Source organism: Anopheles aquasalis, chromosome 2, assembly GCF_943734665.1.
Source record: "Anopheles aquasalis chromosome 2, idAnoAquaMG_Q_19, whole genome shotgun sequence".
Classification (NCBI taxonomy): domain Eukaryota; kingdom Metazoa; phylum Arthropoda; class Insecta; order Diptera; family Culicidae; genus Anopheles; species Anopheles aquasalis.
This window is the reverse complement of record NC_064877.1, coordinates 14214182-14230000: the sequence shown is the minus strand read 5'-3', so window position 1 is coordinate 14230000 and position 15819 is coordinate 14214182. Positions and strand designations below refer to the sequence as shown.

Here is a 15819-nt window from a genome sequence, read left to right as displayed (position 1 = left end):
CGTGTTAGCCACAAATATACTCCCAAAAACCCGGTTAGTCAAATATTGTTGGTCGCGGTCGCGTACCCGAGAGAAAAAAAAACACATAGTCCACTTGCTCATTCGCGGAGCGCCTTAGTGTTTCTGGGCGGCTGTCCGCCGCGTAATTTTGCCGGCCAAAAAAGGGGCTTAGCGAGAGTGTGAGTAAATGATTAACCGGTGGTGACGAGTTTGAACAACGGCAGCAAAGTATCTTCCGGATGAACCGTAATAAACCGTTTAATGTGTAAATAATCATTTCTTTTTGAAAATTTCGACATGTGACAAAGTGGTGTCTCCTGTTTCGAAGGAATAAGGACGATGAAGATCGCAGAGAGGACGGAGTATTCATCGAACAAACAATTAATCCATCCACCGGTTGCGAATTAAGCTCTATGCATCTGTGGCGCCAAAATCATGGCAAATCAATTCGTACACCTTTTTGACGTCCATTTTTTAAAAGAATACTAATATTTCATATAAATTACATACACATTTGGCAGTGAGTGAGGGGAGTGGGGGGCGAGAGAGGGGACGATGGCGAAGATGCAATACAACACACAAGTGCAACCGATTGCGATGCAGTAGGCTGCGTAGAACAATTAATGCCAAAAATAATGACGAGATCTACAACAGGCCCTTGGCGGGGATTAGAGAGAAACTACCGATCCACTTTCTCCTTCTTTCTTGTCTACCATTTGAATGCTTCCACACTAATAACCACACCAGTCCCGGTAATCATCACAAACTTCTTCCAAAAACATTTGAGGACATGTGTTAAGTTATGCTGTTTCATAGGTTGTCCCGGATCCGGGCGACAATCACACTGTGTACTAATCAACTAGCGCCACCGCGTTCACCGCGTGGTTCCTGACAGTCACCTTTTACGTACCTCCTTCCAACTAACCGGAGTAGTTTCCGTACCTTACGTTCTCCGTAAATGTATTAAGTAACAAAGATATGGGCATGTTTGCAATACATTAGTTTAGCGAATATACGTTTACGCAATTCTGTGACCGCCGTAGTAGTAGTAGTAGTTGTAGCTGTTTAGTAGTTTTTAAGTTAGTTTAAACTTGCCGGCCAATCCTGGCCCAGGCACACACTAGCCAGTGCATGCAACCGTGTTGTGAAATACCCAGTGGCAGAGGCACCGTCTGCCCGCCTTGGCCTACTGGGCCGGCACACGGGTTCACTGAATTTGAGATTATTTATTTTCCTTTTCCTTCTTCGCAAATTAAGATCACCTCCGCTCAACTCACTCCAACTCCCCACGATCCCCTCCACACAGATGGCGTCATTAGAAACAGAAGAAGCACTAGCTAATAAACTAGACATTGAAATTGGAAAGGATTTAGCCTAGTGGCGGATATACGTACATGCAAAAGAAGATACGCTGCTAGTACTTGATGCTTGTAAATAGAGAGAATCGTCCACTTATATCCTTGGAGTAGCTGGCAGCATAACAGTCCCTAGACTTCCAGTTCTCCACTCAAACAGATACACGCACACACGAATACACACATCATCACCACGATCGCGGGTATTGTTGTATGCCAAATTACCAAGTTCTAATTTTAAACGTCACAAACGTCTTCTTCTTACCTACATAGATACCTATATCAATATAAAAACATAAAGCTAAATATACACAATACACTCACAAGTATTAGCGAGCTATTTTTAGCAGCAGCAGCAGCAGCAACAGGAGTTTGATTGTTTCGTCCCTGTCGAAAGTCGGTGGCTTTGTGTCAAAGACACTAATCTGGTCACGAGACAGCAACAAAAGAAGGAGCGCATAGTAGCGATTGTTTCGATTTTTCTTCCAATCACCTCTCCCTACACGCGGATCCATTCAAATCACTTAGCAATATGGCGTATAGCAAAGCCGCTTAGTACAAGAGAATAGGACGTTTCATTTCTCTAGCGCCACAGGCACACTCAAGGACAAAACGACGTTGTTATTAGGACATCCTATCAGGAGAGCGCTCCCTTCAAAAGCGGCGATTATGTTTAGCGTTTGTAAAGTTTTCTCTCCTGAACCTGATCATGTTGACCACCTCAAAGGGGGTTATAACTGTGTGTGTGCGTGAGAGTGCCCGTGTATGTGTGTGTGCGTGTGTGAGTTTGTGTGCCAGGCATGGTGGAGCTAAACTTTAATATCGCGCGAAAGCTGTATTAAGACGAGAGGGGAATATATTACGAGAAGGGAATGGGGTAGAATGGAAACATATTATTGGACGCGGAAGAAGACAGTTTCGTAAGATGAAACGATCGGATGTAGAACATCTTCTGGCCTGATGATGGAAGAAGTGTACATACGAGTACATATATACATATACATTTACAAAATAAAAATATATATATTTGAATACGATCGTGTACCATTTGGATTATTCGGTGTGACGTGTCGAAATTTGGGGCGATAAAAGAGACAAACAATTAAACAATTATTAAACACTTGGACGTGGCCAAGATAGTACGGAAGGCGGTGGGGGACGTTAATACGTCAAGCGAAACAGCAGCAGTACACCTGAACACACAATTAAAACAAGAAAATTCAACTTCCATCTTACAAAACATTTGTCGAGACAACGCAAAACACATACACATAAACAGAGGATGGTGCCGTAGGCCACCAGCAAAAGTAGTGAAATATTTATAGGGGTTTGAACCGTATAACTGAACAAAACAAGTGACAACAAAATGCAATTGCTGCATTGAATGGGTAGGACAAAGTATTCGATATGTTGTTCCTCAGAAATAGGCAAACTCATGTTGCAAATTGTGTCAAATCGGGGCAGAATCGAAGCAAAATGTTAAAATAAAAATTTAGTGAAAACATTAACTGCATTTCGGAGTATGAGTTTTCTTTCGTTTTTTTCTGGTGGATTAATGGGGCAACGCCATGAAGACGATCATGATGACTCATTTTTTCCGTCGCTCCTCCTGTGTTTAGGAAACAGAGATGCTCGTTGCACATCACCTTTTATTATTATTTTATGGTGACCTTTCACAGGTCACAGTTTTGAATTCCTTTAAAATAATTTAAGTATCTGAGTGTCTTCTTAATGAAAATTATTTACGTCTTTAGATACTCTCATTTTGTACAGATTTACTATAACAAAAAGCTACTTTACTCCTCATGCATTCTTCATTTCTTCTTGGTATTTCTCTTTTCTTTAGTCTCCCAGAGTTGGACCACATTTTCCCACCTTTTGGATCCTAGTAAACTACTAGCGTTAGCGTAACGCCAACGGTTCGCTCGCGATCACTAAGTGAGTGCCTAGAAGCGTTACGCGCAGCATAAGCTGAAAGCTCATGCGCGCGATCGCGCGTTCACGAAGCTTCCAGCTGGCGCGCATGCTTTCACCAAAAACGGATTGAACCGCAGCGAGTAGATCGCGCAAGATGAGTCAAAGCTCACGCACTCTCTCTCTCTTTCGCGATCACTCTCGCTCTCTCTTTATTCTTCCCGATCTATCTCTCTGGATCTCTCTCGATCTCGCGCCCCAACATTCGAACCATCCGAAACCATCTAGCGAAGTTGCCGCGTCTTAATGCGTCCGCCAGGCGTGTTGTGAACGATGAAAGAAAGGAAGGGGTTGCGGATCCGTAAGTAAAAGAGATCAAACGGAATAGAAAGTTTTGGGCGACTGGCCCCCGGGCCGACGGCGCTTCATTCGTTGATGATCCACCGTTCGGTGTGGTCACGTTCGAGGAAGAAATTCGAGAGATCAACTCCAAGTTGTGCCGGCGGTTTGAACAGCGGTTTGGTGATCGTTACACGTGCCCCCGCGTTCGCTGTAGGTTTCCCTCAGGCTCTGGTGTCCGCGAGCGTGGCCGAGAAGTGGGCCGAGTGGGTTCCGCTTCCTTGTTTGCTGTCCACGATATGTACGACGGTGCACGGTGAAACAATATCTGGGTGATTTCGGCGCACTGCACACTGCGGTTGGTGATTGAGGTGATCCCCCCCAAAAAAAAAGAAAATCCAGGAGACGAGTGTGGGCGCGCCTGGCCTCGTTTTTGTGACAGGAAATGCTGGATGGTGATCGAGAGGATCGAGAGGATCGAGTGCTAAAGGTGTGAGAAATCTTTCGCCGTGCCCACTGGGCACTTTGCGTGAAGCGTGTGCAGTGATTAAGAAGAGGGAGAGAGAGAGAGAGATCATTTCAACATACAACAGCCCGTAATAACGTTACCAGCAAGTGTGTCCAGCAAGTGTCAAGCGAGTAAGGATCGAGCAGATCGGGCCATCACTCACGGAAGTGACGGTAACGATCCGAATCCGAGCACCGTAGAAAAGGATCACATCGCGGGTCAAACGTGCACAGGTGAGTCCCGGAACTGTGCCACTGTTTCGCGTGTTTGCCAAGTGTGAGAAAGAACCGCCGAAAAAAAGCTTCGTCAAAACGGACATATGATCGAGCGTCCCTCGGAAATGGATGGCCGGAATGTAGGTTACACACCGAAATGGCCGTCCAACATGACGTCGTCGCTGTGTCGTTGGCCCTCTCACCTGTCGTGTCCGGCGCACGGGGGCCTTCTCTTCGCGTCATACTCTCGACCACTTTCTCGGTCACTCGGCTGGCTCGCTGGCTGGCTGGCTGGCTCGATAGCATATGGTAGCTTTTCGACCGCCCTGGACAGCAAGTGGTGTCCACTACCGGACCTGCGAGGAGCGAGGATGCTCACAGACACGCTCACTCACTCACTCACTCACATTCGCTTCGTTCTCCAGTTCTCGTTGCTCGTTTGCGCGGGTTCGTCGCTTGTGCGAGCGTTGAGCTTCTTCTTCTCTGTCTGCGCCGTCTCCGATGGCACTTTCTCCTCATTCCAATCGAATGATTAATAATAAATATATGCACATACACCGTAGACAGCCGACTGGTGCGCACCGACTCGTGTGCATAATGTGCCAAAGATGATGAACTTCCGTTAGACACATCCTTCCGGAACTCTGCGTATGTGTGCGTTATGCTAAAGAAGCTTATCACACTGGCCACCGTGCGGTAATTACAGAAAAAAAACAGTAAGAGCACTCTGGAGCACTGTTCCAGGTGTGGCGGTTGTTTTGGGGCCGCATATTTCGTTGACGGACCGCTGACCAAGCGTGAGCGATTCCCGGGATACGGTTTGCGCATCCGGTAACGGATATGCGTCACGCTCGGGAGCAGCAAGGCTACCGCGAGTGGCGTGGCGTGGCGTGGCGTGGCGCTGGACTCTCGCGCCAAGGAAGTGCGACCACAGACGTATGTAGGTCACAACGACGACTGGGAACGGGTTTACCGACACTTTGTGTCTGTATATGTGCTGTTACTACTACTGGAAGGGCTGCAAGGTCCAGCGCCAGCTGTGGCTAAAACCTCGTGCGAGACACATTAACCCGTCGTGTAGGGATTCGTTTTGATCTAGTGGCGGTTTGTTTTGGGCCAGTTGGTTGGTGTTTTTTGTTGCCGCCACTTTCTGCAGAACGATTAGTTGGTTTCCCTTTTTGTTTTTTGTTGGGTTAAATTCTGGCCGGCGCCAGCAAATGGCAAGCAGCTTCGTTCGATGAGGAATGCGTTAAATCAATTATCGATCCGTCCATCAGTGGCTGGTGAGATGTGAACCGCGGCGGGCTAGTGCGTGTTGGAATCGGAAGATAAAAAGAAGGAATCTTGGTAGAAAGTTACGTGCCCACTGTGGAATGCCTCATCGACGGCTCTGGCTCGAGGGGAGAGAGAGAGAGAGAGAGAGAAAGAGAGAGTGATAACAGATATGCTGGAGCTGTTTGAGAATGCATTTTCGATTTGAATTTCGCTTCTTCTATTGTGCGCTGAGATGTAGCAGCTTCTCCAATATTGTCATAGGTGGGTCCTAAAACCAGAGATTGATGTTTTCTAATTTTGTTTTATTGATGGCCAAAGTTCAATCTACAATATTCGTGGACAATATCGGTTTTTCAATTTAATTGTGACTTTTCTTTCGTTGTAGCAGTTAGTTTTCCTGTGCGAAGACCAGTTCATTGCTCCAGAATGCTGGAAAAAATATGGAATTACCCGCAACTCATGTTCTGCATGTTTTCTGCGACATATTCAGCATCATATTCGACTTTGGGCACCAAGGTTCTTTTATGTTGAAAACTTTTTAAGAGCTCTTAATGTAGTAAAACGAGAATCATTATTAGAAGTATTTCAGACAGCTAGAAATGCGATTCGGCCAATGATAAACTTTTATGATCATAGTTAGCCACAAATATTGACTTAATTTGTGGAATTGTACAGAAATTTCCCATGTTTTATCATGCCATGAACCGGGCGAACAACGTCAAAAGACCTCAGGAAGGTCCTCACTGATCTAAAGTGTCTCCTGGATCGAGAAATCAACAAGTACTTCGTTTCCTTCAGCTTATCCTTGTACAAGCTCCTGGTTCTCTTTTGTAATTCCATGTTAATTACTACTTTCATCCGTGGCACCATCCAATCCCGGAAATGCTTCTCAAAGACCCAACAATCCTCCTCAGCAAGTGCGAAAGGGAATCACGGATGTACGATCGACCACAAAAACGAAAGCCCTCGGTACGGCATCCATCAAAACAGATTAAGCGTTCAATGGGGATATTACTCATTCGGTCCTGGTGCGTCATATGATCACGCCAACACCGTAAACGATGGCATAAATAATGGACAATACGGAAACTTTCACCGCATCCGGCATCCGGCAACTACAGTTGAGGCTTGCGCCCTCACTCAATGACATCATTTAGCAAAAAGTGCACCTCGAGAACGACCACTCCTTTGCGAGTGGGCGGCCTCTTATTGTTATTGTCCTCGAGATAACACTCTGGAACATCGCAACGCAGCAAAAGCACTCGTTGTGCGGCGTTGTGACACTTGACAGAGGCGCGGATTTCCGCTTAATTTCTCCACCACGAACCATAGTGTCCACACCCGCCCGCGGCGGCTTCGTTTTCTATTCAACAACGCCCGGAAAACGACCATTTTCCCCTAAAACAATTCTTCTCTTCGGTGCACAACGAGAAGCGCACACAAGAAACGAAAGCAACTCCTCCGGTGGGGATTTCGGGCCCATTCCGGCCGTCCCTAGAGCGGTCGGTGGTCGAGGCTCACGATCGATTTCAATTCCAACATTCCGATAGCGGTGCGTGCGTAGGCCGATGGCAATGGTGGTGTTTTGAAAATGAATCAACACCCATTAACCCAAATTTCACCGCGGCCCGCGGAGAGATCATCGACGGGCACAGCCACAGAGACAAGCAGGGGAGCACCGCGTTGCCGAGACGGGGAGTCTGTCACCCGGAATCGTTGCGAAATGTCAACCAGAAGTGGACTGGCAGGAAGCGAAATGGAATCGGGGATGGATTCGATCACTTTCGCTTCCCGCGCTGCTGAATTCCACAAGCGCGCGAGAGAGAAAGAGAGATGGGTTCAGGAGATAGATAGGGTAATGGATTCATCCATGTTTGGCACGGTCACCATCACCAGCCGGCATCAGCATCCGGGACCGGGTCAATCGGCGAATGTCGCGGCGATGAATAATCAATTTCGGGCGCTCCGCGGCATCGGTGGACGAGCTCTCTGGAAGGCCAAGGGTATCGCTACATACGCACACCACGACACTCGCCGGAACAAAACAAATCACGGACAACTTCATCCGCGGCGATCGTGGCATACACTTTCACACGCCAAGGGGCCACCCGTACTGCCGAACTGCCGAACTTTCGCCGGCTTTCATGATACTTGGACCACGCTTGGGCATTATTGTAGCACGAACACACGAGAACGGCCACAGCAGCGACGACACCGACGCCGAGACCGTCTCGTGACGTTGCGGTTTCGACCTTTCACGACGCAAGACTCTTGGCCGCCGGCAGAGCAGCTTCTTCGCCCAGCTACGAAGAAATAATGGAGGAGGAAGAAAAAGATGCGGTTAGTTCCGTTTCGTGGGCTCTCTGCGCGAGGTTGCACGCGACAACACCGCAGCGCCAACAAAAGATGCACTTTTTTCCACTCCAACCACCGAGCGGCCACCGAAAAGCGCAGACCTCGAGGCGATCCGGCGGAAAAGTGCGGTGGATCTCAAGTTTCCCATCAACCCGGGAGGAGTGGAAGAGGAAAACTAGGGGGGCAGTGGAAAACTTTCATTTATTTTAATCTCCAATTTTCAGCCCATTGTCTGTGGGGGCCTCTGTGGTGCCTGCGGCGGCTGCTGCTGCTGCTGCTGCTGCAGTAAAGCATCTTCAGTTTCGCTTTCCGTTGGCGTGGGGCGTGGGATGGTGTGGGATGAGAGTTTGCGTCGTTGCCTGCCACCCAACCACGCCGGGCTCGGGCCGATTCTCGTGCAGAATCGAGGAAGGTGAAGGTCGACAATCCCGGGCCGGGCGGGCATGGCCATTTTCCGACGGCTAATGACAAGTCGGGCGATAGGAACAGCAGCAGCAGCAGTGATTCGGATTGTAGGTGGTTTTGAGCTTGAGTTTTCCTCGGGGGCGTGAAGTCGGCAAAAGATTAAATTAATTGTCTTTAATTAGAAGATGCGATGGTGATGGTGAGAGCCGTGGCGCGCGTTTCTCCGGCTTTGGACTTTCGGTTTTGTTCTGATGGGGGGCGCCGAGGGGTTCTCTAGCTCGAGCGTCAGCGGTTTATTGGTTTTCTTTGATAAAAAATGAAGAGAAATGACAATGGAATCGGTTGTTCCAGGGAAGGGTACTGGGGTTATTTACTGGGGAGCAGAAATTAACAATTCATTTTAATAGATGGTGATGGCTAATAGGATTTGATTGCAGGCTATGTACTAGACAAGTGTCCACAGTTTCCATGATTGATCGTGGATCGCGGTATTTGTTGTAGAAAGTGACTCTTCGACGGTTGAACTTTAAAAAATCGATTCGAATGTTAGGTTCCTTGGTTTTGTTTAGATTCAAGTCAGCATTGAATATCGATTTTTTCGCAGCCAACTAGACATTTATTCTTGAATTGAAAAGCACTCATCGTCAAGAAGAGTCTGACTTCAGGACTTATGATCGGTGAATTGGTCTGGTCTTGAAGCATTTGCCACGGAGAAATTGATTTATCTCCTATGAAGTCAATACTTTACCCATAAATTCCATCTTTGAACTTTGAGCTCAGCCCATTACCATCCACAAGCAGGTTGTGCGCGTGAAGCGCAATAAACAAAGTGTCAAATGGCTTTCAAATTACATTAATCGTCTGATGCGACTCGAATCGTCCACCTCCTGAAGGACAGCTGCACAATCAATATTATAATAATTGCGAGGTCCAGCACAAGCGGCCATTTGCATAAATCAATGCATGTGCTGTGTGCCGAGCATAAACTTGATTCCTTCGTGACGGGACAAGGAGGAGGGCGATTGATTGGAGCTACTAAATATGAATAAATCAACCATAAACGATGGCCGATCGTTGGACAAATATGTGATCAGTGGTCCCGACATGCCAGTCGGGGCAGTAGTAGAAAGTTCCGGCCGGGAATGTGACTAAAATGAACAGATTAGTACCCCATCCGATGCGCTGCCGCCTGTCATCCTTTTGCCGTTCATTAACCTGCACGTGGCACGTGCCTTATGGTGCGAGAGTGTGAACCGTACACAAGCGAGATGCAGTGCCAGACAATTGCAAAATGCATAAATCAACAATCGCTCCGGACAAGCCAGGCTCGGCTCGGCGACACACCGGCTCGGAAGTAGAAAGTGTTTTGCGGACATTCCTCACCTCACCGACGGGTCGGTGCGATCAGGCTCGATGCGCGAAAAAGATGAATAATCAACTCTCTCGTGGCGCTGCAAAAGGAAAGCCCCACGGTCGATTATTAATTGGTCAACCTCTAATTGGAAGCCGTGGCTGTGGCTGCTGACCAGCGCTGCTGCCCTCACCACGCGCATTCGGCACCATCCTCTCCCACCTCCCCAGCGAGCTCTCGCTGATGGGAAATCGCTTGTTGTGACTCGCTTGATATGCCGATGATAAGAAGCGATGACGGTGGCCAAAGGAAAAGCCAGCCGGGCAGAGATTGATTAATGGCCTGACGATCGTTTCGCCGTTCGTACAATTGATGCTCGTCGGTGAGATGCGGTCGTTTCCCACGCCAATGGCCATTGGCTTTGGAAGGTTTTTTGGGGTCGCGCTCGCCCTTGTCACTTCCGGAGAGTGCCATCAATCATATGTTTGGTGCGGGAGGGAATAGCGGAACAGAACTGAGAATCCGTCGAAGTGCCGCCGATGTCCGTCAATGAGCCAAATGACAGTTCACTTTTCGGGGCCAAGAGGCATCTAATCGATCTTTGTATCTTGTTCCGGAGAGTGGTAGCTGCGTCGTCGTCTTCATTAAATCTGAACAGAACATCACGTCGCGATACTTCGATGATCATGTTTTGAGTCGCAAATTGCCCCCGGCCGGAGAGGAAGTCATCAAAGTAGGTGATCTGCAGCTGGCGCTGTTGGGAAAGTAATAAAACCATAATGCCATCCCCGGACCATAACAATGAGCTGGAACACAGACTCAAGGCCAATATACAGAGAGAGAGAGAGAGAGTCGTAAAGGAATTTCGCAAAATAAGCCATTACCCGGGGAGGCAACAACTGCCAGCGGGAGCCACTGCCTTCTAATTAGTGCGATGATGAGCTGCCAAATGACCGCTTGCCAAAAAAAAAGAAGACACAGAAAAAGAAAAAAATGCCGGAAACACAATGGTGGAAGGAAGTGCTGCGTATAAACTGCGCGCAGCCGGAAGAGATCTCACGTTTTGTCGCTTACCCGATCCCTCGGTGGCCATCGAATCGACGTTGCAAGTCGCGAGGATCGAGTGCATCCACCGTTGCGGTCAGCAGAATGCAATTTCACGTCAGGTTCGGGAACTGCTACAACCACCGATCTGTTGGTTAAGCTTTCCATGCTACTTGTCCGCCATGACCGAGTTGCGGTCATTATAAATGCGCCAGTCGCGCGACAAAGACATGATTGTGCGCCGGAACCATGTTATGACAAGCTTAACAATCTGGCAAATGACTCCGAAACATCGCCCTCCAGCCGCACGCTGAATGGCCATTTGTTTCCGCGAAAGTAGCGGCCAAAAAAGTTCCCCGTTGTTCCCAAGGTCCCAAGGGGGCTTAACACTCACTCTTTCACTCTCTTTCCCGTGTTTTTTTTTTGTTAAACGATGCTGCGTGATGATGCTGTTTAGCGAGTTAGCGCGCCGGCCGACAGAACTGTCACTTTTGGTCCGATCGATACGGTTCCCGTGGTCGCAGGTGGATTTGGATCTAAACGCCCCGTAAAAAGAGGGAAATTCCAAAACTCTCTGTCAAACCTTTCCCTTTCCAACGGAACGACACACGCGTAGCGGAACCTGCGCTCTGTTCCTTCGCCGCGACACCGACCGTAACGGTCGGATGAACTTCCTTCCTCTCTCCAGCTCTCCTCCTTGCTTTCCGTAGCTTTAGGCAGTGGAAAGCGTTTCGCGTTTCCTTCTGCAGTGTGTTCTCCGTGGTTCCAATTGTCACATTTTCACTTCGTAGTGTGCCAAAGTGGCTGATAATGTGGCCCAAATGGAGATCAAATTCAAAACAGAGCCTCGAGGGACCTGTAAAGAGTGACTTGTTCCGCTCTGGTGATCTCGGTGTCGGTGTCCGAGGGCTCCTATACACTTGCAGCGTAAATTGGACGATCGCTCATTAATTGTGCAAAATGTGATCTCGTTTGTGGTACGGCGAGGGTGGTTGTGATTTAGGTGTTGATCGTGGCGGTGACCGTAAGCCGATGGACCCATAGTCAATATGCAGAGCCGTCTGGAGAAGCTCGCGGACAAATGGTGTTCCCAGCGGCATAGCACACCGTTTCTTGGGCAGGCTAGCTTGTCCGCGATCGCGAGTACCGTTTCGTACTCGATTCCACTTCTCGTTAATGTGCGCCGCTGCCGCCACCATTATTATTATTATTTTCAACATTTTTGTTGTTGTAGTTACCGCACCAGCACTGCAATACCTTCAACTGCTGCTTCTTCTTCTCATGCTCCCTGCTAGAGGTGCCAGTGGTGCGTGCGTAAACACTGGCCAACGGACCAGACCGTACCGATCGTCTTAACTGATGCACGACGGCGTGACCAGCGAAGCTAGCAATTTCGCAAACATGTGTGTGTCCGTTCGTCGATCCCGTGAGATCACACACTCGGTTTTTGCTCAGACGAAATGAGAACAAACTACGAAGTGGCGCTGTGCTGCGGTCCGGGAATGAGAACCGAATGAGGAGCTACAACGTTTAATGGTGTGGCCGATTGTTGTTGATAAGCTGTTAGCTGCCAAGCACCGTTCTCTCACGTCGCCTCTAGACACCGTTAATCGTGGTGGAAGAAAATTTGCTGGCGGATCACGACGTGTAATGACTGAAGTGGTCGCAAATATGCCACACGATGTTTTTGAACTTCTGTTTGATGCAAAAATGTGGCGACATCGTGTCATTGTGGACAAATTATGACGCAGATAATCTTCTGCGATGTCTATCCGGACCATGCGGATAACAATGGATGTCGCGTCGTGTGGTTTTTTGTAATCCCGCGACGTTTAGACAATAAACAGATGATGGAGTGTCTGTCACGGTTGTTCATCCAGCCGAACGAGCGATTGCAGATGCTTTACTGGCGCTCTGTCTCTCTCTCTCTTTTGTTAGCTTTGTGCTCTAATCCAAGATGACGATTCTGGATCTTTATGAAAGATCGCTTCCTTCCATTTTAATCTGATTTCAACGCCGAGTGCACATTAATCCTGTACTAAATCCGCTTCTCAAGGGTCTCTAGCCCTTCTCTGATCGCTCCACCACTGTGTAGAGAGAGACAAAGAAAGAGATTTGCTTCACGGAACGACGCAAACCGTGCACTTAGGTCGAACACCGACGGTGTTGTAGCGACGATGGCGGCGGCGGCCTCGAATCGCAATGCAACCGCAGCAGCAGCAGCAGCAGCGGGAAGAGCAGTAATAACTATCATAAACAAAACGTAGCAAAACAAGCAAATCGGAATCGGATGAACTAGTTTCAATGGCCGCAACAAGCGAGTCCGGCGGCGCGTAATGCAGGTTCCGCTCGCCTCGCCTCGTCCCGCCCCGTCTCGCACAGGTTTTTATTCCCTTCTTCGTCATCAGCGGGAGAAATGTTGGTCACATCGGTGCGGTCGAGGGGCCCTTTAGCGCCTTATTTAGTGCACTAGCTGGTTTGGCTACCGGGTCCGCGGCCACGGAGCGACCATAGCGTGCTCGACATGCTTTCGGGAGATGAGTTCGGTTCCGGGTTCGTCACGTTCGTCCGGTTCAAGTCTTTCGTTTTCATTGAAGCAATGAACGCGGGAAAGCGTGGGGCCCCGGTCGCAGTCGCAGTCGCAGCCGTGTCAAGATTCCTCGGCAGAAAATGAAAAGTGGTTCGAACGAGCGGGGGCAATGCGGTGAAGTGGATCAACGCTGGGGACGCCGTAGTTGATCGTCGCAGCTGCAGCATCGTGTAGATCGAATGGCGTCCATAGCCGCGTTGATCGAGATCGCTGCATCGGATCGGGTTGAATGAGTGCAGCAGATTTGCGGAAGAAGAAAGTGCTACCTGGTCTCGGTGGGGGAATGGGTGGCGTTGGAATGTATCGATTCATCCGGTACGCGGTAGCGTGTGATCGATTGGTTTGGTTTGTTTTGTTCATGATATTCGTGGAATATCGTTTCGGTGCATGTGGGAAATATCAAAAGATCCAGATAGCTTTTTTCTGGTAAGAATATCAAGATTGAGATATCGTTTTTCTTTACGATGAAGACACTGAGTAATAGTTAATACGGGTCGCAAAAAGGCCCCCATTTTTGCGATTTTTTGTGAAGAAACACATTTTAAAATCGATCGGTCCACTGGTTTTTATGCTACAATGGGCACCGGCTTTGAAAACGGTGACGGATTTGTCAAACCGAGTTCGTCGCTTAACGGACAAGTCTTTTGATTCGAACCAAAAACGTTACCCATCGTAGCTGCGTGATAGGTCATCAGAAAAGTACAAATCAATATTCTTTTCATAGATTATAAGTTTATCTATGTTTTTCGATTTTTGGCAGATTTTTGAAGTTGAAAAAGTGACGCTTTTAACGATTCCACATAAAAAAAAAACAAGTTTTTCATATATTTTTTTAAGTATCAACATTTATTATGAAAACTCAACGTGGCTACCTAGAAAACAATGTAAAAATGATGTGTTCAAAATTTAAAATCGATCGGTTCCGTAGTTTTTATACTACAACGGGCACCGACTTTGTAAACGTTGGATTTGGGAAGCGCGCTTGAAAGTACCGAGCTTTATAGCGAAGCGTGGATTTTCAAAGATTTAACATACTTTCCTACTCCAAGCAATGATCAATCTTCCAGCGTTTAGAATCATTTGATTTAATCCAGCTAACTCGACCAGCTTCCAGAACGTTCTGGGAACTGTAGCAAGAGCATCAATTGAAGGGAAATTGGAAAGAAAATACCTTCAACTTCAATTACCGCTCTTCCAATCAAACACAAATCGAATCCAAGGGGAAACGAAAAACGAGAAAATCGTTCTCAAGACAACTAGCGCCCCTTACTTTGCATTCCACGCGATTGATGCTATCTAACACTAACGCTCAAGCACCCATTCCAACGAGAGGCAGATAATGAAAAAGTGAAACTCATTAGTACGAAGAATCATTTCCCGGAGTTGGCTACGATCTCAACGAAATCTTGGCTCTGGTCCAGTACAGCCCCTCGATCATCTGCGATTAGAGTTTGCTCGTTTTCTGGTTCTGCTTAACCCGTGTCTTCGCTTAACGTAGCAATTACTCCCTAAAAAAAGTGAGCTGCTGCTCGTTATACCGGTCCGTGCATACTCATTACGCGCTAGTCTTCGTTTGCTGCCATCCAATTCTCAGCATTTCACCTTGGGTTCAAGTCGATCAGACTGAGAGGAGTGATGATACGTCCACTAACGATCCAGTCCCTTCTTGGTGTGTCATTGTAGCCAGCGGATCATCCGTGGACACCTTCCTTACGCGAGAGAGCGCGCCATCAGCCATCAACCATCGCATTCCATCGCAATGACCTAACCCCTCGAGCGGTCTCAGGTGCGCGAGAAAGCGCGAGATGCAAACCGCGATAACGCAGAGCAAGCAGCGCGCGCGCGCGCCACCCGAAAATGGTTAAACAAATGGACGAGGCGGAAATTACAGGCAGGGGCTTCCAGTGCTCGATCCGGCCCATTCTCAGCACCCCGAGCTCGAGATGGATGAAAACTTTCACCGCGATAATCAGAATCACGGAACACTCGGACTCGTGGGATTGTGCGTGTTGTGGTCCGCGAAAGCACCAAGAGGGGGGTGAAAAGTGGCCATGAAGGTGATTTGGAGATCGTTTTTCGGGTGTTTTGTGTGTTGTGGCCAAGTGAAGCGAAGCGAATGACCTCACCACGGACTCGGGGATGTGGGGAATGAAAAGTGAAAACAACGTTCTGGCGTTCTTCTCACATGACAGCTCCCCGGAGCGGGCAAGGAAACGAGTTTTCAACGCAAAGCAGAGCTAGTAACCTAGAACATAGAGGGCTGCCACGGCCACAACTTTCTCTCGTGTAAGCATCTCCGTTCCCTTTTGGAAGCATCTTCTAGAAGCTGCTGCAGCTGCGTTCATGATGGCCGCTAATCAGGAAGAACCCTCCGGAAACCGGTTCTACCGCTCTGGCCACGGATGGAATCTCAATAAAAATGTTTGTTCCATTGTGCCAAGCCCTCCACTCCAGTGTTTCCAGGGGGG

At 48.3% G+C, this 15819-nt stretch overlaps 1 protein-coding gene across 5 annotated transcripts in view; it reads left to right on the top strand.

Moving 5' to 3' along the window:
* The window catches only part of LOC126573913 (uncharacterized), a 57852-nt gene extending 54984 nt beyond the window's left edge, over positions 1-2868 (top strand). For all 5 annotated transcript variants that reach the window (XM_050233770.1, XM_050233776.1, XM_050233771.1 and 2 more), the window contains exon 8: positions 1-2868. This exon is cut by the window's left edge and continues 3194 nt beyond it. The gene's annotated coding sequence lies outside the window, so the exon portion shown is untranslated.
* Positions 2869-15819: the final 12951 nt, after the last annotated feature.